At 39.1% G+C, this 26,816-nt stretch overlaps 1 long non-coding RNA gene across 2 annotated transcripts in view; it reads right to left on the bottom strand.

Moving 5' to 3' along the window:
• The window catches only part of LOC129656132 (uncharacterized), an 80,246-nt gene that overhangs the window by 9,426 nt on the left and 44,004 nt on the right, over positions 1 to 26,816 (bottom strand). The window contains exon 4 of one of the 2 annotated variants that reach the window (XR_008716211.1): positions 10,430 to 10,502. The exons of the other annotated variant lie outside the window; for it this stretch is intronic. This is a non-coding gene — a long non-coding RNA (uncharacterized LOC129656132). Of the gene's footprint in view, positions 1 to 10,429; positions 10,503 to 26,816 lie in introns of those variants that run through there. 2 annotated transcript variants of the gene reach the window in all.

The following is a 26,816-nucleotide window of genomic DNA, read 5'->3' as shown; positions in this document are numbered from 1 at the left end:
ATCTGATAGACAGAATGCCTGAAGAACTAAGAACAGAGCTTCATGACATTGTACAGGAGGCAGTGATCAAGACCATCCCAAAGAAAAAGAAATGCAAAAAGGCAAAATGGCTGTCTGAGGAGGCCTTACGAATAGCTGAGAAAAGAAGAGAAGCTAAAGGCAAAGGAGAAAAGGAAAGATATACCCATTTGAATGCAGAATTGCAAAGAATAGCAAGGGGAGATAAGAAATTCTTCCTCAGTAATCAATGCAAAGAAATAGAGGGAAAAAATAGACTGGGAAAAACTAGAGATCTCGTCAAGAAAATTAAGAGATTCCAAGGAAACATTTCATGCAAAGAAAGACACAATGAAGGACAGAGAGGTATGGACCTAACAGAAGCAGAAGATATCAAGAGGTGGTAAGAATACACAGAAGAACTATATGAAAAAGATCTTCATGACCCAGATAACCATGATGGTGTGATCACTCACCTAGAGCCAGACATCCGGGAATGTGAAGCCAAGTGGACCTTAGGAAGCATCACTACAAACAAAGCTAGTGGAGGTGATGGAATTCCAGCTGAGCTATTTCAAATCCTAAAAGATGATGCTGTGAAAGTGCTGCACTCAATATACCAGCAAATTTGGAAAACTTAGCAGTGACCAAATGAATGGAAAGGCCAGTTTTCATTCCAATCCCAAAGAAAGGCAATGCCAAAGAATGTTCAAACTACTGCACAATTGCACTCATGTCACACACTAACAAAGTAATGCTCAATATTGTCCAAGCCAGGCTTTAACAGTACATTAACAGAGCACTTCCAGATATTCAAGCTGGATTTAGAAAAGGCAGAGGAATCAGAGAGCAAATTGTTGGCGATTTGCCAACAATGTTTGGCTAACATCAGTGGATCACAGGAAAAGCCAGAAAAACATTTACTTATGCCTTATTGACTACGCCAAAGCCTTTGACTATGTGGATCACAGAAACTGTGGAAAATTCTTCAAGAGATGGGAATACCAGACCATCTGACCTGCCTCCTGAAAAATCTGTATGCTGGTCAAGAAGCAACAGTTAGAACCGTACATGGAACAATGGACAGCTTCCAAATTGGGAATGGAGTATGTCAAGGCTGTGTATTGTCACCTTGCTTATTTAATTTATATGCAGAGTACATCATGTGAATTGCCAGGCTGCATGAAGCACAAGCTGGAAGCAAGACTGCTGGGAGAAATCACAATAACCTCAGATATACAGATGACACCACCCCTATGGCAGAAAGTGAAGAGGAACTAAAGGGCTTCTTGATGAAGGTGAAGGAGGAGAGTGAAAAAGTTGGCTTAAAATTCAACATTCAGAAAATGAAGATAATGGCATCTGGTCCCATCACTTCACAGCAAAGAGAAGCAGAAACAATGGAAACAGTGACAGACTATTTTCTTGGGCTTCAAAATCACTGCAGATGGTGACTGCAGCTATGAAATTAAAAGACGCTTGCTCCTTGACAATCTAGATAGCATATTAAAAAGCAGAGACATTACTTTGCCAACAAAGGTCCATCTAGTCAAAGCTATGGTTTTTCCAGTAGTCATGTATGGATGTGAGAGTTGGACCATAAAGAAAGCTGAGCGCTGAAGAATTGATGCTTTTGAACTATGGTGTTGGAAAAGACTCTTGAGAATCCCTTGGAGTACAAGGAGATCAAACCAGTCCATCCTAAAGGAAATCAGTCCTGAATATTCACTGGAAGGACTGATACTGAAGCTGAAGTTCCATTACTTTGGCCACCTCATGAGAAGAGCTGACTCATTTGAAAAGACCCCGATGCTGGTAAAGATTGAAGGTAGGAGAAGAAGGGGACAACAGAGGATTAGATGATTGGATGGCATCATCAACTCGATGGACATGCGTTTGAGCAAGCTCTGAGAGTTAGTGATGAACAGGGAAGCCTGGTATGGTGCAGTCCACAGGGTTGCAAACAGTAGGACACAACTGAGTGACTGAACTAACTAACTTTTCCTTTAAATGTGTGATTTTAAAAAATTTCTGTATCAGCTGATTCTGTTTTCCTTTCCATAGAAAGTGTAGTTTACCATTTTGAAATATTGGTTAATGGAAAACAAAGTGATTTCACAAACTGAAAAATAATTTATAAGTCACATTTATATTTAACATAATAAACTTCATATTTAAAATGATTTTAAAGTATTACCTATCTCCAACTATTTTTCCCAAACATTTCTGGAGCTCAGTGGACAAGGCAAACAGATTGAATTAAGCCATTTAATCTGAAGTCCCAAATAAAAAAATTAGGCTTCAACATTTTTTTTGTTGTTGTTGTTGTTTTTAATTTTTTTTAATTTTATTTTATTTTTAAACTTTACATAACTGTATTGGTTTTGCCATATATCAAAATGAATCCGCCACAGGTATACATGTGTTCCCCATCCTGAACCCTCCTCCCTCCTCCCTCCCCATTCCATCCCTCTGGGTCATCCCAGTGCACCAGCCCCAAGCATCCAGTATTCAACATTTTTTTAAGGAGAACCTAGGACCTAAAAATTTACTGATCAGGACTATATCTGGAGACAAATAATGTGTATCAAATAAAGTTTAGTTCATAAGATAGAACACTATTGTATTTCAAATGGTAAGGGGTATAATATAGGGTATGGGAAAATTACAAAATTGTTGGCAAAGTTGGAAGGGTGTGAGTCAGGGATTAACGATTAAGTCAACGGTGGAGTTTGACGACGTACCACCGTAACTGCAGTTCAGCAGTCAGGCGTTTGCTGCTGTCCCCACTGAACTGCCGCAACAACTGTCACTCGACCATGCAGGTAAAACCAATGGCCAGACACGAAGAAGCTGAGTCCAACCGCCACAACAGCTACGGTCTCCATGACCAAGGCTGCCAGCGCTAGTTGACTACAACTGCTCTCCAACTCTCTTCACCTTCCAAATCTCATGAGAGTGCATGTAAGTGACAGAAATTAACATGCATTTATAGGTCCACCTATAAGAATGAGGAATGGGAATTGTAGTCTTCTTTCCCTTGGGGGAAAGCTCATGAAAAGGAAAGGATAGAAATGGATGCCACGTATAATACCTATTTGACTGTTGCCAACACATCCTTTAATCTCAGAATTGGGTCTCACTCAGACTTTGCCTCATGAGAAAATATGACAATTTAAGATTACGACAGAACATACTATAAAAAAGCATGGTGTTGGAGGTGGATGTTCCACAGAGAGAATTAGAAAACAAGCAACTTGAGGGCAGAATTAATATTTTATTAATTTTTAAAATTTTTAGTCGAGCATAGTACCTGATGTAAGATGGACACTAACTCAGTTTACTAAATAAGTGAATTGAATGAAATATATTATTCCAACACAACTGACCAGGGCTGCTCATTTATCCATTAACATTAGGATTTCAATGGCTCTTGTTCAAGTTAATACATTTTTGCCATTTTCCTTCCAATACATACAAAGGCATAAGGTTGCAATTGCTTTCCAGCAATATCCAGAGGTAAAGGAAGAATTTTCCTCTGCAATTGTATTTTCTAGGGAGCTGTCACACAGAAATTGCACTAATATAGCTATCATAAACTCAATAGTTAGGAAATTGAGCAAAGCAGAAAACATTACTGGATCTGAGTCTAAACTTCTTGGAGATGCAAAGGAAATTATTGCTGCAAACAGGCTTTCATGTAAAGGTGGGCCTTCCTGGCAGCTTGCTTCTTGCCTTTGGATCCTGCTATTTAACTTGAACTGGTGACCGGCACAGAGCTTCTAGACTCTGGCCGGGAAACGCTAAGATCTGTGGCACTTTCTACTCATGGAGCTTTTCTCTAGCTACTAGAATCACCTTTATCCAGAACTTAGCTTGGATTACTTTTTTTTTTTTTTTTTTTCTTTTTTTCTTTCTTAGGAAGCTCTCTTCAATAGTAGGGAAAAGTATTGCTTGAGATTAATAATCAGACATGTAACCGAGAATTAGAAACATTTGTGAACACTGGTACTATCACAACAGGAAATTTCACTTTGAAGAGAAGGATACAAATTCTGTTTTGCAGAAATAGTACAGATTTCCTGACTGTTTGCAGAATAGTTTTTGTTAAAAACACAGCTTGTGAGACCAGCAGACTACATAGCAATTTCTGGCTCTCCATCTTCTACTTCCAAGCTTGAACTTCCTCATCTATAAAATAAAGGGTAATACATACTTTTCTCATGGATTATCAGGATTAATTAGACAACGCCCTTAAAATGTGAAGAACACTTCTAACTATATCAGTGGCAGGCATGTGGATACTAAGAGTGGGTTTTGTTATCATAATCACCTTCAATTTCGATAATATTTTATATGAACATGATGTGGGCATATCCAAACTTTAATAACTCAAGCTTCTCCTATATGAAGATGTTATCAGTGATGATAAACATGATAAAATCCCATGATTTTAGGGGATCGGTGTGACTGTTCAGGGGAAAGAGTGGGTTTGGAGTCTGATGATTTTAGGTACAACCTGAACTAAGACATGCTTGGGCATATTACTTAACACTCAGCCTCAGTTTATTAATCTCTATAATTTACAGAGTTGCTCTGAAGATTTGAACTACTTCATTGGGAGGTAAAGAGGAAAGGCAACTGCTGCCCTCTGGACTTTCTTATCCATGGAGAAATAGAACTTCAGACCCTTGTATCTCCTAAACATTCCTGATCCTTCAGACCATCAAGTCTCCTGACTGTGGATTAGACAGGCTGCTCACAATTTCCCTCTCACAGCCAACCCATGACGGAAACAACATGACTAAACAGGATAGCACCCAACAATTTCTTTATGTCCCAACTGATCTCCTATGAAATTATTGTTTTCCCTCATAACACTTCAATTGATGGAATAAAGTATGCTAAAAATATATTGCCTTTCCCAGTGGATAAAGATTAATTCAAGTAGTACTTTTAAGAAGTAGTCAAGAGTAAAATAAGATTTAAAGCTTATTTCTCTAATTTTATGGGCCATGGTCAGCTCCCAGTGGTTCAGTGATCTGATTGTGTGTATGTGTATACATATATATATATATACACAAACACACACACGTGTGTGTATATATATATATATATATATATATATATATATATAGGTTCCATTTGTTATAGTTTTGTGAATGTTAATATTTAATAAAACTCTTAAACATTTGGGAATTTTTATATACAGAGAATTATAAAAGAAGTTCCCTAATAAAGTTTCTTTTTGGACTTTAAAGATGATTTTGATAGAAATATACCATCTAAATATTTTTGAGCATTCATGCATTGAAAAGGAATATTCTAGATACTAAGCAGTAAGAAGGGATATGTGACATGGCCTATCTCCTCAAAGAGCTTATAACCTAACTTAAAGACAAAGCAAACATAGGTGAATAGAATGATAACTGAAAATCCCAAGAACTAAAACTTAAAAGATGAAATAAATAGATGAGACAATATTGCTTAAGGGCTACCTTGGTGGCTCAGACAGTAAAGAATCTGCCTGCAATGTGGGAGACCAGGATTGGGAAGATCCCTTGGAGGAGGGCATAGCAACCCATTCCAGTATTCCTGCCTGGAGAATGTCCATGGACAGAGGTGCCTGGCAGGCTACAGTCCATGGGGTCACACAGAGTCAGATACGACTGAGTGACTAAGCACAGCACACACAGCACATGGTGCTTAAAGGACTTGCCAGATGGTGCTAGTGGTAAAGAATCCACCTGCCAATACAGGAGACTCAAGAGACTTGGGTTCCAAGCTTGGATTGGAAAGATCCCTTGGAGTTGAAAAGGGCAACCACTCCAGTATTCTTACCTGGAAAACTCCATGGGCAGAGGAGCCTGGCAGGCTACAGTCCATGGGGCCACAAAGAGTCAGACATAACTGAGTAACTGAGCATATAGGCACACACATATTGCTTAAAAGAACAAAAAAGGGAGATAATTTTCAAATAGAATGATTAAAAAGGCTTGGTGATTAGTAAGAGCTAACGTTTATTGTGGAGAAGGCAATGGCACCCCACTCCAGTATTCTTGCCTGGAGAATCCCATGGACAGAGGAGCCTGGTGGGCTGCAGTCCATGGGGTCGCAAAGAGTCGGACACAACTGAGTGACTTCCCTTTCACTTTTCACTTTCATGCATTGGAGAAGGAAATGGCAACCCACTCCAGTGTTCTTGCCTGGAGAATCCCAGGGACGGGCGAGCCTGGTGGGCTGCTGTCTATGGGGTCACACAGAGTTGGACACGACTGAAGTGACTTAGCAGCAACATTTATTGAAAGCACTAAGTGTTTTACACATTTTATTTCATATGAGCCTTCAGTTCACTTCAGTTCAGTCGCTCAGTTGTGTCCAACTCTTTGTGACCCCATGAATCACAGCACGCCCGGCCTCCCTGTCCATCACCAACTCCTGGAGTTCACTCAAACTCACGTCCATCGAGTCGGTGATACCATCCAGCCATCTTATCCTCTGTCGTCCCCTTTTCCTCCTGCCCCCAATCCCTCCCAGTATCAGTCTTTTCCAATGAGTCAATTCTTCGTATGAGGTGGCCAAAGTCCTGGAGTTTCAGCTTTAGCATCATTCCTTCCAAAGAACACCCAGAGCTGATCTCCTTTAGAATAGACTGGTTGGATCTCCTTGCAGTCCAAGGGACTCTCAAGAGTCTTCTCCAACACCACAGTTCAAAAGCAGTAATTCTTCCGTGCTCAGCTTTCTTCACAGTCCAACTCTCACATCCATACACGACCACTGGAAAAACCATAGCCTTGACTAGACGGACCTTAGTTGGCAAAGGAATGTCTCTGCTTTTCAATATGCTATCAAGGTTGGTCATAACTTTCCTTGCAAGGAGTAAGCGTCTTTTAATTTCATGGCTGCAGTCACCATCTGCAGTGATTTTGGAGCTTCCAAAAAAAAAGTCTGACATTGTTTCCACTGTTTCCTCATCTATTTGCCATGAAGTGATGGGACCAGATGCCATGATCTTCATTTTCTGGATGTTGAGCTTTAAGCCAACTTTTTCACTCTCCTCTTTCACATTCATCAAGAGGCTTTTTAGTTCCTCTTCACTTTCTGCTATAAGGGTGGTGTCATCTGCATATCTGAGGTTATTGATACTTCTTCCAGTAATCTTGATTCCAGCTTATGCTTCTTCCAGCCCAGCGTTCCTCATGAGCCTTACAATAGCCCTCAAAAGAAGATGCTGTTATTCCCATCTTACACATGAAGAAACTGAAGCACAAGTGAAGTATTTTGATCAAGGTTACGTATTTAGTAAGCAGCATAACCAAGATGGAAGGTAGTCAGACTATGCAGCCCATTGTGTTCTTAGTTTTTATGAAAAATATCTCTTGAAGGGGATTGAATTAAGGCCAGACCTTCATGGATAAGTGGAGTTGAAATAGAAGACCTTGTAGATAGGTCAGCGAGCTCACAGGGGTAGGAAAGTACAAGTCATTTTTCAATAAAGTGAGTAGTTGCTTTTGGATGTAGTCAAGAATTTCTGTAAAAGTGAAAATGTAAAGACTGAGAGGGAGAAATTGGGATACCTTGTAAAGGGCCTTAAAGATCAGGTTTAAGACAAGGCACTTCAATTCTATGATTATCAGGGAGCCATGAAATATTTTTGACATGAATTAAAATTATAGCCTGTATTTAGCCATATTGGAGAAGGCAATGGCACCCCACTCCAGTACTCTTGCCTGGAAAATCTCATGGACGGAGGAGCCTGGTAGGCTGCAGTCCATGGGGTCGCTGAGAGTTGGACACGACTCAGTAACTTCACTTTCACTTTTCACTTTCATGCATTGGAGAAGGAAATGGCAACCCACTCCAGTGTTCTTGCCTGGAGAATCCCAGGGACGGGGGAGCCTGGTGGGCTGCCATCTATGGGGTCGCACAGAGTCGGACACGACTGAAGCGACTTAGCAGCAGCAGCAGCAGCAGCCCTATTCCTCAAGGAGCTTAGAAAACTGTGTCTCTCTGTGCAAGATCTGTGGTTTTGCACAGAACTGGAACCTTACTCCACCCATTCTTCCTCTTATTGACTTTCTTCTTGTGCCAGAAACAGAAAGGGTCATGCCTGTGACCTTCATCTTGACCATTCCTGCTCCTTGTTTCCCTGTCTTCTTTTACTTTTCTATAACAGTCTTAGATGCCTAACCATAAGGATACATATGTTTCTGCATTCTCATAGCTATTCAGTTCTTGGGAGCACAGATATTCATCACACTTTGTCCTGGTGTTAGCCCGGGTGACCCTCCTGGTCAGTTTGAATCAAACACAAGTCACTACTTTCCAAGCTTGGGATTTTTCCTGATTTTTAAACTCTCTTAAAACCTCCCCATTCACTTTAGAAACTCCAATTAATTTGATAAAAGCCAATTTGAGGGATAGATGCTTCTCTAGCCACCCACCCCAAACTCTATTTACCCAGCTAACTTGTTTGTTTACTTAGAGGATCAAGCCCACTTGCGCTGGATTAATTTCAGCTATTTGGGACATATTCATCCACACTGCAGTTGTTCTGTGCTTAATAACCCTTGTCTCAGGACAGGGATGAAGAAAAATGGATTGGGAAGAAGCAGATGGGACTTTTTCTTGCCTTATTTGCCTTTGTCATACCACCAATTACAGCACTGGAAATTCCAATTCTAGGGACAGAATAAGGTGGTAGAAGATTATTGCCTATCTGCATTCTTTTTTTTTTTTTTTCCCCCCAGAGGCAAGGCACATTGGGTAGAAGGGGGGAGGGAAGATATGTTTAATTTGGGTGTTTGAATTTGAGCCAATAAGCTAATTTCCAAGAGGAAGTGTTTTGAAAATAGTCTGAAATAAGAAATCAGAATAGAGGTAAGAGATCTGAACTGCAGATATAGCTTTGGAATCTAATTTCAATAGTTTTATAGTTGAAATATGAAATATACTTAAGCTCAGTGAGGAAGTAAACCAGTGGAGAGAAACTGTTGGAAAATCAAATAAGCCAAGCAAACAGGTATATATTGTGGAGAAAGAAATGGCAATCCACTCCTGTATTCTTGTCTGGGAAATCCCATGGACAGAGGAGCCTGGTGGGCTACAGTCTTTGGGGTTGCAAAGACTCAGACACAACTGAGTGATGGAGCACACATGTACATACTAAAATGTCATAAAATTTGGTTTTTATTTTTATAATTATCATAATAACACTATCTATTGAAATGAGGAAGAAGATACAGAGTTGGATTGATTATAGGATTGGAGGAGGATAATGAAAGTTAAAATGTCAAGAGAGGAGAATGTTTCTAGTAAGTCTCCAGTGTCAAGCATGCTCCAGAAAGATCAATGATACTGACTGATGGAAAATCATGGGAGGTAGCAAGCAGGAGAAGTCATTGACAATAATGGTAGGGGCAAGAGACCGATTGTGGGAAATTACGATGAAAATGAAGCTCAAGAATTGGGAATACTGGTTTGGACCGTTGGCATAAAAAGGAAAGGATGCTACTGATTGGTAAGTAGAAAGCACAATAAAAGGAAGTAGAAAAGGATTGTTAACCAGGGGAAATAAAATATTTCAAGTTTGAAGGGAAGGGAATAGATGGAATACAGCTTCTAGTGAGAAATAGATTGAACTATTAGAAGCTGATGAGGGTGGGGGTGAACTTACAAAGAAAATAGAAAGGAGTGTGAGAGTTTTTTCAAGGATATTTTTTGCTAAACTCAGCCAAAGGTGATATGGAGCCCCCACACTACAGGAGATCTTGCCCTCTTTCAGCTTTCACTAGCTAATAGACATTCTCTATCCCTGCATTTCATAGATTCTGTCTTCTTCCAAACATCACCTGAAACTTTCCACCTTGCTTTGGCATTCTATTTACATTCTGCTTCCCTACACACCTAATAACATGGTTTACTACCACAGAAGACTGTGTCATATGCACGTGAATAAAATGAAGCAACCGTGAGCCTCATGTCCAGTAGCGCAAATGTTTCAGGAATGGAATGATCACTTTAATTTGATACCTAAGTAGATATAAGAACAATTTTTTCATAGCTATCTATAAAGTCTTCCCTGGTGGCTCAGATGTTAAAGAATCTGCTGGTAATGTGGGAGGCCTGGGTTCGATCCCTGTGTCAGGAAGATCCCCTGGATAAGGGAATGGCAACCCACTGCAGTACTCTTGCCTGGATAATTCCATGGACAGAGGAGCCTGGCGGGCTACAATCCAACGGGTCACAAAGAGTCGGACATGACTGAGCAAGTAACACAACACATAAAGTCTTTATGATGAATTACATCAGAGATACAAGTGGATAAAAAGAAAAATAATGTTTTATTCTTTCTAAGGTAAAGGTGTTAAAAATAAGACTATTTTTCTGAATTGTATTATCATGTGAAGTATGTTTTTATTTTTTGACTCACCTTTCATAGATTTTACAAAATCAACTTCAAATTCAATTATTGTCATCTCTCTCCATTCCCCTCCATCGACTCCCTGCCAGTTTAAAAAGATGTGACAAGAACTTAGATGTTGGCTTAAATACACAGAATGTGTGATTAAAGCAACTATAGAGATTATCAGAGGAGACTCTATTTTAATAAACTTCTTAGATTTTTGTGCATACATACAGTGTGGACACTGGAGATTTATAGTCAGTGAAAGTACCTTTTCAGTAATAATTAGAATTGAACAAAAACACTGATCAATAGATTTTTTTTCCTCCTTGGGGTTATGAGAAGTCAGCAACAGGAATTATATTTGGGGATAGGGGTGCAAAGAAGTTATTTGAAAAAAAAGAATTAATCATAGCTACCATAATGATTTGATCTGGGCAAAAGATGGTCCTTTAAATAAGCTTTCTACTTAATCCACTTGAATCCAGCCTTCTTTTGTGCAGTCCCCACAGGGATGTTTTGTGTGGTTTATGTATTTTCTTGTGTTTCTTATTTCAGGACTTTGTGATATTTACATCAGTGCTGATGACCAGCGAGAAGAATTTGTTCACTCTATTCTTTCTCACACTCCAGATTGATTCATACAAATTGAGGCAGCATGTAGGAAAGATTTCATTAATTTCAGGCAGGTCATGGGATTGAAGAAACATATAGAGTGTTAATTGAAAATATCAGGTTGTGTGCTATCTCCTTAATTTCTCAGGGTAAAAGCTTGTTGAATTTTTCTCTTTTGTCATATAATGCATGTCTAGTGTATTTTTTAAATTAGCTTTGGGTTGCTGAGTAGTTGAAACACCATACTGAAACTTAGTCTTAAGCCAAATTATTACAGAGCATTCAACTGTGTGAATGTTTCATTTCTCTGTACATCTTTTATCTAGATTAGTTAGTTTGATAAGATTAATTCAGTTTCACCTGGATGTTAGATAATTCTGGGGTACAAGAGCTTACAAAATGTCATAGTTCATTTCACAAATTTCTTGTACAATTTCATGATAAAGATGTCTGTGATGTCTATGTCCTGTATTCCTTAAATATAAGATTGGGAAAGATAACACTTCTAGACCAAGTGGCTGCCATATGCACAGAATTCAGATCTGATGAACCATTCTTGAAAAGATGAGAGTGTGGAGGGCAACTTTCAGAATATCTTAACAGAAGCAGAATATACAATTTTGTCAAGTGCATGTGAAACATTTTTCATATAAATCATATGTTAGGTAACAAAATAAATATTAGCAAATTTAAGAATGTTTAAATCATACCAAGAATCTTTCTGGACCATAATGAAATGAAACTAAAAATCTATATCAGAAGGAAAACTTGAAAATCCAAAAATAGGTGGAGGTCGAACAACATACTACTCTGCAACCAATGAGTCAAAGAAGACATCAAAAGGGAAATTAGAAAATATATTGAGACTGAGGAAATAAAAACACCATGTACCAAAACTTATGGGATACAGCAAATCAGGGACAAGTTTCTACTGTAAATGCCTATTTAAAAAAACAAACAAAAAACCCTCAGACAATCTAACTTTACAACTTGAACCTGCAAAAGAACAAACTAAACTCAAAGTTAGAAAAAGGAGAAAAGTCAATAAAGCCAAAAGTAGAAATAAGTAAAATAGAAGATAGAAAAAGAACAGAAAAAAAACAACGTTTTTGTTTTTTTTTAAAGATTAACAGATTTGACAAACTCAGCTAGATGAAGGGAAAAAGAGAGAGAAGATTCATATAAAATAACAAAGCTAGAAAGAACAGATAAAAAGATGAAATATTTCAACTGATGCCACAGAAATAAAAAAGGATTGTGAGAGACTACTATGAACAATTATATGACAACAAATTGGATAACCTAGAAGAAATAGATAAATTCATAGAAATATACAAACTACTAAGACTAAATCATGAATAAATAGAAAATCTGAATAGCTCAAAACTAGTAAGGAGGCCGAGTCAGTTATCAAAAACCTCCAACAAAGAAAAGCCCAGTATCAGATGGATTCACTGGAAAATTCTTCCCACATTTAAAAAAGAATTAAAACCAACCCTTCTCAAACTCTTTGAAAAGTTGAGGAAAAGCTTCTAAACTTGATTTATGAAGCCAGGATTACTCTGATACAAAAGCCATACAGAGAAATGAGAAGGAAAACTATAGTCCAATATCTCTGGTGAATATAGATATTAAAATCCTCAGCAAAATAATAGCAAACTGAATGCAACAGCACATTTAATAGACTATACATTATGAACAACTGGAATTTATCCCTGGAATGCAAAGGTGTTTCAACATTAAAAAAAAATCAATGTGATATACCACTTTGACAGAATGAATGGTAAAAAAAATTACATGATAATCTCAAAAGATTCGGTAAAAGAATTTGTGAAAATTAAACACCCTTTCATGTTAAACAAAAACACTCAGCAAACTAGGAATAGAAGGAATGTTAAAGTATCTCAACATAATATAAACCATATATGAAAAACCCACAGCTAACATAATGCTCAATGGTAAAAAACTGAAAGCTTTTCCTCTAAGATTAGGAACAAGACAAAGATGCCTAGTCTTGCCACTTCTGTTCAACATAGTACCAGGAGGCCTAGAGAGAGAAAGCAGATAAGAAATCCAAATCATTCAAATAAAAAATTAAGTAAGATTATCTCTGTTTGCAAATGATATGATCTTGTATGTAGAAGATTCTAAAGATTTCACAAAAAAACTGTTAGAACTAATTGAGTTCAACAAAACTGCAGGATACAAAATCAACATACAAATATCACATTTTAAACAGCAAAAATGTGAAATTCAAAAAAAATTTAGAAAACAATTCCATTTATAATAGTAGCAAAAAGAATAAAGTACTTAGGAGTAAATATAATCAAGGAGGTAGAAGACTTGTACATTGCAAACTACAGATCATTGCTGAAAGAAATTAACACAAAAAAATGGAAAGACATCCTATGTTCATGAATTGGAAGACCTTAATGTTGCAAAAATGGTCATACTACCTAAAGCTATCTACAAATTCAGTGCAATTCCTATCAAAATCCCACTGGTAGTTTTTGTAGAAATAGAAAAAACAACACTAAAATTTGTATGTAATCACAAAGAACTCTAAATAGCCAAAATAATCTTGAGAAAGAACAAAAGTGGAAACCTCACACTTTTTGACTTCACAACATGTACAAAGCTATAGCAATCAAAATAGTATGGTTCTGGCACACAGGCATATAGAAATGGAACAGAAAAGGGAGCCCAGAAATAAATCCACATATATATATATATATATATATATATATATATATAAACCCATAATCCTTTACAAGGCTATGAAGATCACACGCACTGGAGAAGGGATACACTCTTTAGTAAATGGTAGTGAGGAAACTGAATATGTGTATGAAATGGAATATAAGATCATGTCATTGACAATGGAATGTAAATGGACATTCATCCTACACACAAAGGTCAACTCAAAATGAATTAGATGCTTAAACATAAAACTTGAAACTATAAAACTTCTAGAAAAAGTAAAGGAAAAGCTTCATGACATTAGACATAGAAATGATTTCTAGATATGATACAAAAAGCACAGGCACTAAAAGCAAAAATAAACACGTAGGGCTACATAAAATTAAATTCTTTTGCACAGCAACAGAAACTATCAACAAGACAAAAAAGCAGTCTACTAAATAGGAGAAGATATCTGCAAATTATATATCCCATAAGGGACTAATATTCAAAATATACAAAGAACTTATACAACTCAACATAAAGAAAAAAACAACCTCATTAAAAATGGGCAGAGGACCTAAAAATACATTTTTTTTCCCCAAAGAAGACATATAGATGGCCAACAGATACATGAAAAGATGCTGAACATCTCTAATCACCAGGGAAATGAAAATCAGTCATGATGGCTATCACCTCTCATTTGTTAGAATGAGTGTAGTCAAAAAGACAAGGGATAAGTGTTGGCAAGGATGTGGAGAAAAGAGAACCTTTGTTCACTGTTTGTGGGAATATAAATTGGTGAAATCACTATGAAAAGAGAGTGATACTCCTAAAAACTATTAAAAATAGAACTGTCATGTGATCCAGCAACAATGTATCTGGATATTCATCCAAAAAAGCTGAAAATAGGACTCAAAGAGATATTTGGACTTCCATGTTTACTGCATCACTATTCACAACAGCCAAAAGGTAAAAACAATCTAAACACCCACTGATGCACAAAGGAAAAACAAAGGGTAATATAAACACAGAATGGAATACTGTTCAGTCTTAAAGAAGGACATTCTCTCATGTACTACAATATGGATGAATCTTGAGAACATTATGCTAAGTGAAATAAGCCAGTTACAGAAGGACAAATATTGCACGACTTCATTTATATGAGGTATTTAATGTAGTCAAACTCATAGCATGGAAAGAAGATTAGTAATGGCTAGGGACTGGGGAAAAAGGAAAATGGCAATTTCCTAGGCAATGAGTATAGAATTTTAGTCATGCAAGACAAAAATGTTCTAGATATCTGTACAACAAGGCACATACAGTGAACAATACTATACCACACACTTAAAACTTGTTCATCAGGTAGATTTCATAGTACGTGTTTCAACCACAATTTACTAAATTCTATTATTCAATCTTGAGTTTTTCCATAGTTTAGTGTGTATTCAGTGTTATATACAAATGTTTTATGAATGTTTGGAAAAAAGTGTATTTTTCATTAATAAATCTTATTACTTAATAAATCCTATTGATTACATTGTTTGAACCATCTATGTTACAATTCGGGCAACCAAATCTTCTACAGATTGATAGTGGCTTGTGTTCTTCTATCTATAATTATATGTCTCTCAATTTCTTCCTCCTCAATGTTTCAAACAACTTTTATTCATACTTGTGTTTTTATATATATATTCAACTTAATGCTCTGTTCCTTGGCTTTGTCTTCCTTTTTGTTTCATGTATATATGGTTTCTCTCCCCCTCCTCTCCCTCCTCCCTCCCTTCTATCCTTTATCCTTTCCTTTCACCCTTCTTTCCTTCATGTTTTTGATGTCTTAACACACCTTTAATCATTTTTTCTTTTTAATTTTATTATATAGACTACTTTCATTTTATTGTCAAATTTAATATTTTCCCTTTCCAGCTTGTTTTGTGCTTTCTAGTTTCTATTTTTTTTGTCTTTTGATAAATATGTTTTCCTTATTTTTATTTCGGAGAAGGCAATGGCACCCCACTCCAGTACTCTTGCCTGGAAAATCCCATGGACCGAGGAGCCTGGAAGGCTGCAGTCACCATATGGGGTCGCTGAGGGTCAGACATGACTGAGCGACTTCCCTTTCACTTTTCACTTTCATGCATTGGAGAAGGAAATGGCAACCCACTCCAGTGCTCTTGCCTGGAGAATCCCAGGGACGGGGGAGCCTGGTGGGCTGCGGTCTATGGGGTTGCACAGAGTCGGACATGACTGAAGTGACTTAGCTTAGCTTATTTTTATTTTCTTTAATGATGGCAAGTTATTTTAAATTCTACCTCTAATTTGCTTATTAAATACAATGTAATCTTCATTTATCCATTTATTAAAATCAAGAACCAAGAAAAGATGACATCCTCTTATGTGCTGAGGAGTTTATCCACCATTCTACTTCTTCTCCCCAGAGTGATCTTTGAAGACCATAAAATTTAGAAGTATTGTTTGTGTGTGTATAATATATGTCCATAAAAATCTTGTAAACATATTTGCAGAAGTTGCATTGATTGATTTTAATACAATGTTCCCATTCTTGATTTCTTGATTTTGATTATATTTTAGTGAGCAAGAGCATCTTTAATTTTTTCTAGAGACATTTTTAAGTGGCATAATTTGAGAACATCATTCTGTTTTAATTGTCTTTTGGTGTTTAATGATTTAGGAAAAGTTGGAGGTTAGCCTGATTTTTGTTCTGAGTCAGAAGCTTTGGTACTTGTAGAATTTTTAGTTGTTATCTTACAATTAGCTTTAATAGCCTGGCTACAGCCAGTGTGCATTTTTTTTTTTTTTAATTACCCATGTCTAGGACATAGTGATCTCTGGGTCAGGAAGATCCCTAGGTCAGGAGAAGGAAATGGCAACCTGCTCCAGTATTCTTGCCTGGGAAATCCCATGGACAGAGGAGCCTGGTGGGCTACAGTCTGTGGGGTTGCAAAAGAGTCAGGTACGACAGTGACTAAAGAACAACAAAAACAAGGACATAGTAAGCTCTTCCAGTTTACATACATACTATATGTTTTCTTTCAACCTAAGGAAAAATTTCATTGAACATGTATTTGACAGTTTCAGTTAATGACTGATGATGGTATTGATAAGAGTTATTCACTGAGTGCTTGAAGTGCCTATTTTGAGGTCTTTCCCCAGGCTTCAAGGTTGAATTCTTTCTTCCTTTTGTTTTCTGCCCTCCTAAGGTTGGTCCAGTGGTTTGTGTAAGCTTCCGATAGGGTAAGATTTGTGCTGAGTGTTTGTTTTTCCTCTGATGGGCAAGGCTAAGTGAGGTGGTAATTCTGTCTGCCGATGATTTGTCTTGTATTTTTGTTTTGTTTGTGGTTTAGATGAGGTGTTCTGCACAGGGTGCTACTGGTAGTTGGGAGATGCCAACACTTGTATTCAAGTGGTTTCCTTTGTGTGAGTTCTCACTATTTGATACTCCCTAGGCTTCCAGTTCAGTTCATTCCCTCAGTTGTGTCTGCCTCTTTCTGATACCATGGAATGCAGCATGCCAAGCTTCCCAGTCCATCACCTACTCCCAGAGCTTACTCAAACTCATGTTCATAGAGTCAGTGATTCCATCCAATCATTTTGTTCTTTGTCATCCCCTTCTCTTGCCATCAATCTTTCCCAGCATCAAGGTCTTTTCCAAAGCGTTGATTCTTTGCATCAGGTGGCCAAAGAACTGGAGTTCAGCTTTAACATCAGTCCTTCCAGTGAACACCCAGGACTGATCTCCTTTAGGATGGACTGGTTGGAACTCCTTGCAGTCCAAGGGACTCTTAAGAGTCTTCTCCAACACCACAGTTCAAAAGCATCAATTCTTCAGTGCTTAGCTTTCTTTATAATCCAACTCTTACATCCATACATGACTACAGGAAAAACCATGGCTTTCACTAGATGGACCTTTGTGGGCAAAGTAATGTCTCTGCTTTTTAATATGCTGTCTAGGTTGATCACAGCTTTTCTTCCAAGGAGCAGCATATTTTAATTTCACGGCTGCAATCACCATCTGCAAGTAATTTTGTAGCCCCAAAAAATAAAGTCTCTCACTATTTCCACTGTTTCCCCATCTATTTGCCATGAAGTGATGGGACTGGATGCCATGATCTTAGTTTTCTGAATGTTCAGTTTTAAGCCAACTTTTTCACTCTCCTCTTTCACTTTCATCAAGAGGCTCTTTAGTTCTTTTTCACTTTCTGTCATAAGGGTGGTATCATCTGCATATCTGAGGTTATTGTTATTTCTCCCAGCAATCTTGATTCCAGCTTGTGTTTCATCCAGCCTGGCATTACTCATGATGTTCTCTGCATATGTTACATAATCAGGGTGACAATATACACCCTTGATGTATTCCTTTCCTGATTTGGAACCCAGTCTGTTGTTCCATGTCCGGTTCTAATTGTTGCTTCCTGACCTGCATACAGATTTTTCAGGAGGCAGGTCACATGGTCTGGTATTCCCATCTCTTTCAGAATTTTCCACAGTTTGTTGCGATCTACAGAGTCAACGGCTCTGGTGTAGTCAATAAAGCAGAAATAGATGTTTTCCTGGAACTATCTTGCTTTTTTGACAATCCAGCAGATGTTGGCAATTTGATCTCTGGTTCCTCTGCCTTTTCTAAAACCAGCTTGAACATCTGGAAGTTCATGATTCATGTATTGCTGAAGCCTGGCTTGGAGAATTTCAAGCATTACTAGCGTGTGAGATGAGTGCAATTGTGCGGTAGTTTGAGCATTCTTTGGCATTGCCTTTCTTTGGGATTGAATGAAAACTGACCTTTTCCAGTCCTGTGGCCACTGCTGAGTTTTCCAAATTTGCTGGCATATTGAGTGCAGTACTTTCGCACCCTCATCTTTTAAGATTTGAAATAGCTCAACTGGAATTCCATCACCTCCACTAGCTTTGTTCATAGTGATGCTTCTTAAGGCCCACTTCACTTTGCATTCCAGGATGTCTGGTTCTAGATGAGTGATCATACCATTATGATTATCTGGGTCGTGAAAATCTTTTCTGTATGATTCTTATGTGTATTCTTGCCACCTCTTCTTAATATCTTCTGCTTCTGTTAGGTCTATACCATTTCTGTCCTTTATTGTGCCCATCTTTACATGAAATGATCCCTTGGTATCTCTAATTTTCTTGAAGAAATCTCTAGTCTTTCCCATTCTATTGTTTTCCTGTATTTCTTTGCATTGATCCCTGAGGAAAGCTTTCTTATCTTGCTATTCTTTGGAACTCTGGGTATATTCAAATGGGTATACCTTTCCTTTTCTCCTTTGCCTTCTGCATCTTTTCTTTTCTCAGCTATTTGTAAGTCCTCCTCAGGCAACCATTTTGGCTTTTTGCATTTCTTTTTCTTGGGGATAGTCTTGATCCCTGCCTCCTGTACAATGTCATGAACCTCTGCTCATAGTTCTTCAGGCATTCTATCTATCAGATCTAATTCCTTGAATCTATTTGTCACTTCCACTGTATAATCATAAGGGATTTGATTTAGGTCATACCTGAATGGTCTAGTGGTTTTCCCCACTTTTTTCAATTTAAGTATGAATTTGGCAATAAGGAGTTCATGATCTGAGCCACAGTCAGCTCCCAGTCTTGTTTTAGATGACTGGATAGAACTTCTCCATCTTTGGCTGCAAAGAATATAATCAATCTGATTTCAGTATTGACCATCTGGTGATGTCCATGTATAGAGTCTTCTCTTGTGTTGTTGGAAGAGGGTGTTTGCTATGACCAGTGCATTCTCTTGGAAAAATCTGTTAGCCTTTTCCCTGCTTCATTTTGTATTCCAAGCCCAAATTTGCCTATTACTCCAGGTATTCCTTGACTTCCTACTTTTGCATTCTAGTCCCCTATAGCGAAAAGGACATCTTTTTTGGGAGTTAGTTCTAGAAGATCTTGTAGGTCTTCATAGAAATGAAGAACTTCAGCTTCTTCAGCATTACTGGTTGGGGCATAGACTTTATTATGGTGATATTGAATGGTTTGCCTTGGAAACAAACAGAGATCATTCTGTCATTTTTGAGATTGCATCCAAGTATTGCACTTCAGACTCTGTTGACTATCATGGCTACTCCATTTCTTCTAAGGGATTCTTGCCCACAGTAGTAGATATAATGGTCATCTGAGTTAAATTCACCCATTCCAGTCCATCTTAGATTGCTGATTCTTAAAATGTCTATATTCACTCTTGCCATCTCCTCTTTGACTACTTCCAATTTGCCTTTTTTCATGGACCTAACATTCCAGGTTCCTATGCAATATTGTTCTTTACAGCACTGGACTTTACTTCTATCACCAGTCACATCCACAACTGGGTGTTGTTTTGCTTTGGCTCCGTCTCTTCATTCTTTCTGGAGTTATTTCTGCACTGATCTCCAGTATCTTCTCACTGTTTGATACTCCTTAGGGTTTGTTCTGTGGTAGCCTAGGGTCTTGGAGTCAGTGCTCCCTCCAAAGGCTCAGCACTTGATCTCTGTGGTTCCCTCACCCTGAGTAGCTTGAGAAACTCAGTTCAGCTCTCTGAAGACCCTGCCAGTCTTGGGTCCTTCCAACTTTATGAAGTTTTTGCAGGCTTGTGGGGGTCCAAATTCCAGGGCCCAGGTCCTCAAACTTCAGCCAGCACCGCCACTGTGGGGAGAGCTTGATAACTCACAGAGCTCCCAGGCCAGCTCCATCCTCCTTAGCTTGGCATTTCTTACTTGGGGCTTTCAAAGAAGCTTTCTTTGTTTAAACTTCAATCACAGATCTTTAGGAACCACAGCGTACATTTTTTATTTGCTTATTAAGTCAGTGACTTTCCTTGTGAACACTTCCAAGTCAGTTCTCAAGAACAGTCCTTCTTCTGCTCTGTGTCCTTGGAGCTGATGGAACAGGACTGAGTTCACTACAGAAGTAAAGGAAAGCTTCGTTCTCTGACAGAAGAATGAAGAGGCACTAGCTGACTTTCTAGAGCATGTGCTCTTTAGGGCTTGAAATGCCTATTTTAAATAATTTATATGCTCTCTAATTTAATCATAATAGTGACTATTAGTATCCTCATCTTAAAAATAAGCAAATTGAAGCTCAGGGATGTTAATCAACTTTTCAAAGCCGTCACAACTGGAAAATAGGAGGGAATTTGAACCCCAAAGGCCTCACTCAAATAGGTGAGATGAAGACATACAAACTTCAGTTATAAATGTGTCACCAATATGAAATGAATAGTGTGGGGGGTATAGTCAATTGTAATGTAATATTTTTGTATGGTTACAGATGGTAACTAGACATACCCTGGTGATCATATTGAAATGTACAGAAATATTGAACCACTATGTCACACACCAGGAACTAACAACTAACTAATTGGAACTACAACTAATTGGTTGTAGGCCAATTATACTTCAAAAACAAACAAACAAAAATTAATAAAAAAGAGATCAGATTTGTGGCTACCAGAGGCAGGACGTGAGAGAGGGGGAACTGGATGTAAGTGGTCAAAAGATACAAACTTCCAGTAATAAGATAAATTCTAGGGATGTAACATACAACTAATATAATTAACACTCTTGCACATTAAATATGAAAATCCAAAGGCAATGCCAAAGAATGCTCAGACTACCGCACAATTGCACTCATCTCACATGTTAGTAAAGTAATGCTCAAAATTCTCCAAGCCAGGCTTCAGCAATACATGAACTGTGAACTTCCTGATGTTCAAGCTGGTTTTAGAAAAGGCAGAGGAACCAGAGATCAAGTTGCCAACATGCGCTGGATCACTGAAAAAGCAAGAGAGCTCCAGAAAAACATCTATTTCTGCTTTATTGACTATGCCAAAGCCTTTGACTGTGTGGATCACAATAAACTGTAGAAAATTCTGAAAGAGATGGGAATACCAGACCACCTGACGTGACTCTTGAGAAATCTATGTGCAGGTCAGGAAGCAACAGTTAGAACTGGACATGGAACAGCAGACTGATTCCAAATAGGAAAAGGAGTACGTCAAGGCTGTATATTGTCACCCTGCTTATTTAACTTCTATGCAGAGTACATCATGAGAAACGCTGGGCTGGAGGAAGCACAAGCAGAATCAAGATTGCCGGGAGAAATATCAATAACCTCAGATATGCAGATGACACCACCCTTATCGCAGAAAGTGAAGAGGAACTAAAAAGCCTCTTGATGAAAGTGAAAGAAGAGAGTGAAAAAGTTGGCTTTTTCAGCTCAACATTCAGAAAACTAAGATCATGGCATCTGGTCCCATCACTTCATGGCAAATAGATGGGGAAACAGTGGCAGATTTTATTTTTGGGGGCTCCCAAATCACTGCAGATGGTGACTGCAGCCATGAAATTAAAAGACGCTTACTTCTTGGAAAGAAAGTTATGACCAATCTAGATAGCATATTCAAAAGCAGAGACATTACTTTGCCAACAAAGGTCTGTCTAGTCAAGGCTATGGTCACATATGGATGTGAGAGTTGGACTGTGAAGAAAGCTGAGTGCTGAAGAATTGATGCTTTTGAACTGTGGTGTTGGAGAAGACTCTTGCGAGTCCCTTGGACTGCAAAGAGATCCAACCAGTCCATTCTGAAGGAGATCAGTCCTGGGTGTTCTTTGGAAGGACTGATGCTAAAGCTGAAACTCCAGTACTTTGGCCACCTCATGCGAAAAGTTGACTCATTGGAAAAGACTCTGATGCTGGGAGGGATTGGGGGCAGGAGGAAAAGGGGACAACAGAGGATAAGATGGCTGGATGGCATCACTGACTTGATGGATGTGAGTTTGAGTGAACTCCGGGAAGTGGTGATGGACAGGGAGGCCTGGCGTGCTGCAATTCTGGGGACGCAAAGAGTCAGACATGACTGAGCGACTGAACTGAACTGAACTGAACTGAACTGAAGAGTTCTCAAGAAAACAAACAAACAAACTTCTTTTTCTTTTATTTTGTATCTATATGAGACAGTGGATGTTCACTGAACTTATGGTAGTCATTTCATGCTGCATGCAAGTCAAATCATTATGCTGTACACCTTATACAGTACTGTTTGCAGTTACATCTCAAGAAACCTGGAAGAAGAAAAATTAAAAGACTGTAATCACTAATTGACACTGTCTCCTCAAGGGTTCTAAGTTTCAGATTCTTTGATACCATGTGGGCATCAAAGAGATGGTATTCTAAAGTGGTCTTATGTTTCCTGTATGGATTTTTCTGAGTTTTCAACATGCTCCTCCTTGTTCTCGGGTGTTGCTTTTTGCTCTTCCTTAAGTAGAGAGAAAGCTCTATATATTTCATGTTTGTTTATTTACATGAGGAGTATGTCTCCAGGAACTCTTCCTTTTCACTAGTTGATGGGAAATTCTTCCTCTCAGATTTAGGTCCTAAGGACAGAGTAATGTGTACAGTTCCTATATTCAGTTTCTAGTAATTCTTGCCATTCAGGGTGGGTCTGATATGAATATTTTTCTGTGGTCAGGCTCTCTGCCTGTGGTTGCAAGACAGAGGAATCTACAGCAATTCTTAACAAAAATTTAGAATAGTCTGAAGACTACTTTCTGCCAGCATTCATGTCTCCTATCAGACTTCATGTCCCCTCATAGAAAGCATTCTTCTCAGGCACCTCGGCATCCTAAGATGTTGTACACTATTGAGTGTTCCCATCTATTTCTGACGATGACTTTTGCTGTCTCCATGTAGAAAGCAACAGGTGCATGGGAAGCAGGGAGAGATGCATTATTGAGTCATAGGTTTGGGGAAGACCACCATGAACCGCATAACAAAGGGCAAGTATTGGAGGTGAATCAAGGTTTTTTTTCTTTTCCATGTTTTTGGCATTCTCTATTATTTTTCGTTGACCTGCAGAATATATGAAATCTAAGTATTTATTAACACATAAATATCAGTGATAGATTTAATGGAAAAATATCCCCAAACTTTAACACATGTTCTTTTAGAAGTTTTGTTTTATACTCCCATTGCTAATTTTTGACTTCTTCCAACCATTGTTGTTCCTGAGTCACTAAGTTGTGTCTGACTCTTTCGTGACTCCGGGGACTGTAGCCTCCCAGGTTTTTCTGTCCATGGGATTTCCCAGGGAAGAATACTGGAGTGGGTTGCCATTTCCTCTTCTAGGGAATCTTCCTGACCCAGGGATTGAACTCACATCTCCTGCATTGGCAGGCAGATTCTTTACCACTGTGCCACCTGGGAAGCCCCGGAAAGGGGGGTAGGAGGGGCCTATTAGTGACATACCAGTAAAGATTTGAAAAAACATCAGATTCACTAATCTAGTATAGAGCATAGTGTTGTACAGGAACAAAATTTGCTGCCCTGGAGCGGCGGCTGCATGGCACTGGAGCGACTTCAAGGAGATACCCCACATCCAAGGGCAGAGAAGCCCCAGCAAGATGGCAGGAGGGGCAAAAATCACGTTAAGTACCAAATCCCATACCTGCCAGAGCCACTCAGAGGGCTCAAACAAACCTTGTGTGCACCAGGACCCAGACCCCAAGGAGACTAAGACAGAACTGTGTTTGAGTATCTCCTGTGGAGGTACGGGTCAGCAGTGGCCTGCTGCAGGGCCAGGTGCTCTGGGTGCAGCAGACTTGGGTATGGCATAAGCCCTCCTGGAGGAGGTCGCCATTAACCCCAACATAGAGCTGCCAGAACTTACACAGAACTGGGAAACAGACACTTGGAGGGCTCAAACAGAATCTTGTGTGCACCAGGACCCAGGAGAAAGGAACAGTGACCCCACAAGACACTGACCCAGACTTGCCTGTGAGTGTCCAGGAGTCTCTGGCAGAGGCGTGGGTAGGCAGAGTGGCCTGTGCTGCAGGGTTGGGGGCACTGAGTGCAGCAGTGTGTGCATGGGTCCTTCTGAAGGAGGTTTCCATTATCTTCATTACCTCCACCATAGTTTACTGAAACTGAAGTCGCTCAGTAATGTCCAACTCTTTGCGATCCCATGGACTGTAGCCTACCAGGTTCCTCAGTCCATGGAATTTTCCAGGCAAGAGTACTGGAGTGGGTTGCCATTTCCTTCTCTGGGGGATCTTCCCAACCCAGGGATCAAACCCGGGTCTTCTGCACTGCAGGCAGACGCTTTACCATCTGAGCCATCAGGGAAGCCCCCATCATAGTTTGGCCCCAGGTAAATAACAGGGAGGGAACACAGCCCCACCCATCAACAGAAAACTGGATTAAATTTTTACTGAGCATGGCCCTGCCCATAGAACAAGACCCAGTTTCCCCCTCAGTCAGTCTCTTCCATCAGGAAGCTTCCATAAGCCTCTTATACTTCTCCATCAGAAGGCAGACAGACTGAAAACCACAATCACAGAAAACTAACCAATTTGATCACATGGACCACAACCTTGTCTAACTCAATGAAACTATGAGCCATGCTGTATAGGGCCACCTAAGATGGATGGGTCATGGGGGAGAATTCTAACAAAATGTAGTCCACTGGAGAAGGGAATCCCAAACCACTTCAATATTCTTGTGTTGAGAACCCCATGAACAGTACAAAAAGGCAAAAAGATAGGACACTGAAAGATGAACTCCCCAGGTCAGTAGATGCCCAATATACTCCTGGAGATCAGTAGATAAACAACTTCAGAAAGAATGAAGAGACAGAGCCAAAGCAAAAACAATACCCAGTTGTGAATGTGACTGGTGATGGAAGTAAAGTCAGATGCTGTAAAGAATAATATTGCATAGGAACCTGGAATGTTAGGTCCATGAATCAAGGCAAATTGGAAGTGGTCAGACAGGAGATGGCTAGAGTGAATATAGACATTTTAGTAATAAGCAAACTAAGATGGACTGTAATGGGTGAATTTAACTCAGATGACCATTATATCTATTATGGTGGGCAAGAATCCCTTGGAAGAAATGGAGTAGCCATCATAGTCAACAAAAGAGTCCAAATGCAGTACTTGGATACAATCTCAAAAATGACAGAATGATCTCTGTTTGTCTCCAAGGCAAACCATTCAATATCACCATAATCAAAGTCTATGCCCCGACCAGCAATGCTGAAGAAGCTGAAGTTGAACATTTCTATGAAGACCTACAAGACCTTCTAGAACTAACACTCCCCAAAAATGTCCTTTTCATTCTAGGGGACTAGAATGCAAAAGTAGGAAGTCAAGAAATACCTGGCTGCTGCTGCTGCTAGGTCGTTTCAGTTGTGTCCGACTCTGTGTGACCACATAGATGGCAGCCCACCAGGCTCCTCCGTCCCTGGGATTCTCCAGGCAAGAACACTGGAGTGGGTTGCCATTTCCTTCTCCAATGCAGGAAAGTGAAAAGTGAAAGTGAAGTTGCTCAGTCGTGTCCTACTCTTCGTGACCTCATGGACTGCAGCCTACTAGGCTCCTCCATCCATGGGATTTTCCAGGCAAGAGTACTGGAGTGGGTTGCCATTGCATTCTCCTAGAAATACCTAGAGTAACAGGCATATTTGGCCTTGGAGTACAGAATGAAGCAGGGCAAAGGCTAATAGAGTTTTGCCAAGAGAATGCACTGGTCATAGCAAACACCCTCTTCCAACAACATAAGAGAAGACTCTACACAGGGACATCACCAGAAACACAAAAACCAAATTGATTGTATTCTTTGCAGCCAAAGATGGAGAGCTCTAAGCAGTCTTAAAAAAAAAAAAAAAGGACTGGGCACTGACTGTGGCTCAGATCATCAACTCCTTATTGCCAAATTCAGACTTAAATTGAAGAAAGTAGGGAAAACCACTAGACCATTCAGGCATGACCTAAATCAAATCCCTTACGATTATACAGTGGAAGTGAGTAATAGATTCAAGGGATTAGATCTGATAGAGTGACTGAAGAACTATGGACAGAGGTTTATGACATTGTACAGGAGGCAGGGATTAAGACCATTCCCAAGAAAAAGAAATGCAAAAAGGCAAAATGGCTGTCTTAAGAGGCCTTATGAATAGCTAAGAAAAGAAGAGAAGCAAAAGTCAAAGGAGAAAAGGAAAGATATACCCATTTGAATGCAGAGTTCCAAAGAATAGCAAGGAGAGATAAGAAAGCCTTCCTCAGTGATAAGTGCAAAGAAAACAATACAGTCCCTGAAGAACTCTAGAGGA

Source organism: Bubalus kerabau, chromosome 6, assembly GCF_029407905.1.
Source record: "Bubalus kerabau isolate K-KA32 ecotype Philippines breed swamp buffalo chromosome 6, PCC_UOA_SB_1v2, whole genome shotgun sequence".
Taxonomy (NCBI): Eukaryota; Metazoa; Chordata; class Mammalia; order Artiodactyla; family Bovidae; genus Bubalus; species Bubalus kerabau.
The sequence above is the reverse complement of the archived record's forward strand: the minus strand, read 5'-3'. Positions and strand labels throughout refer to the sequence as shown.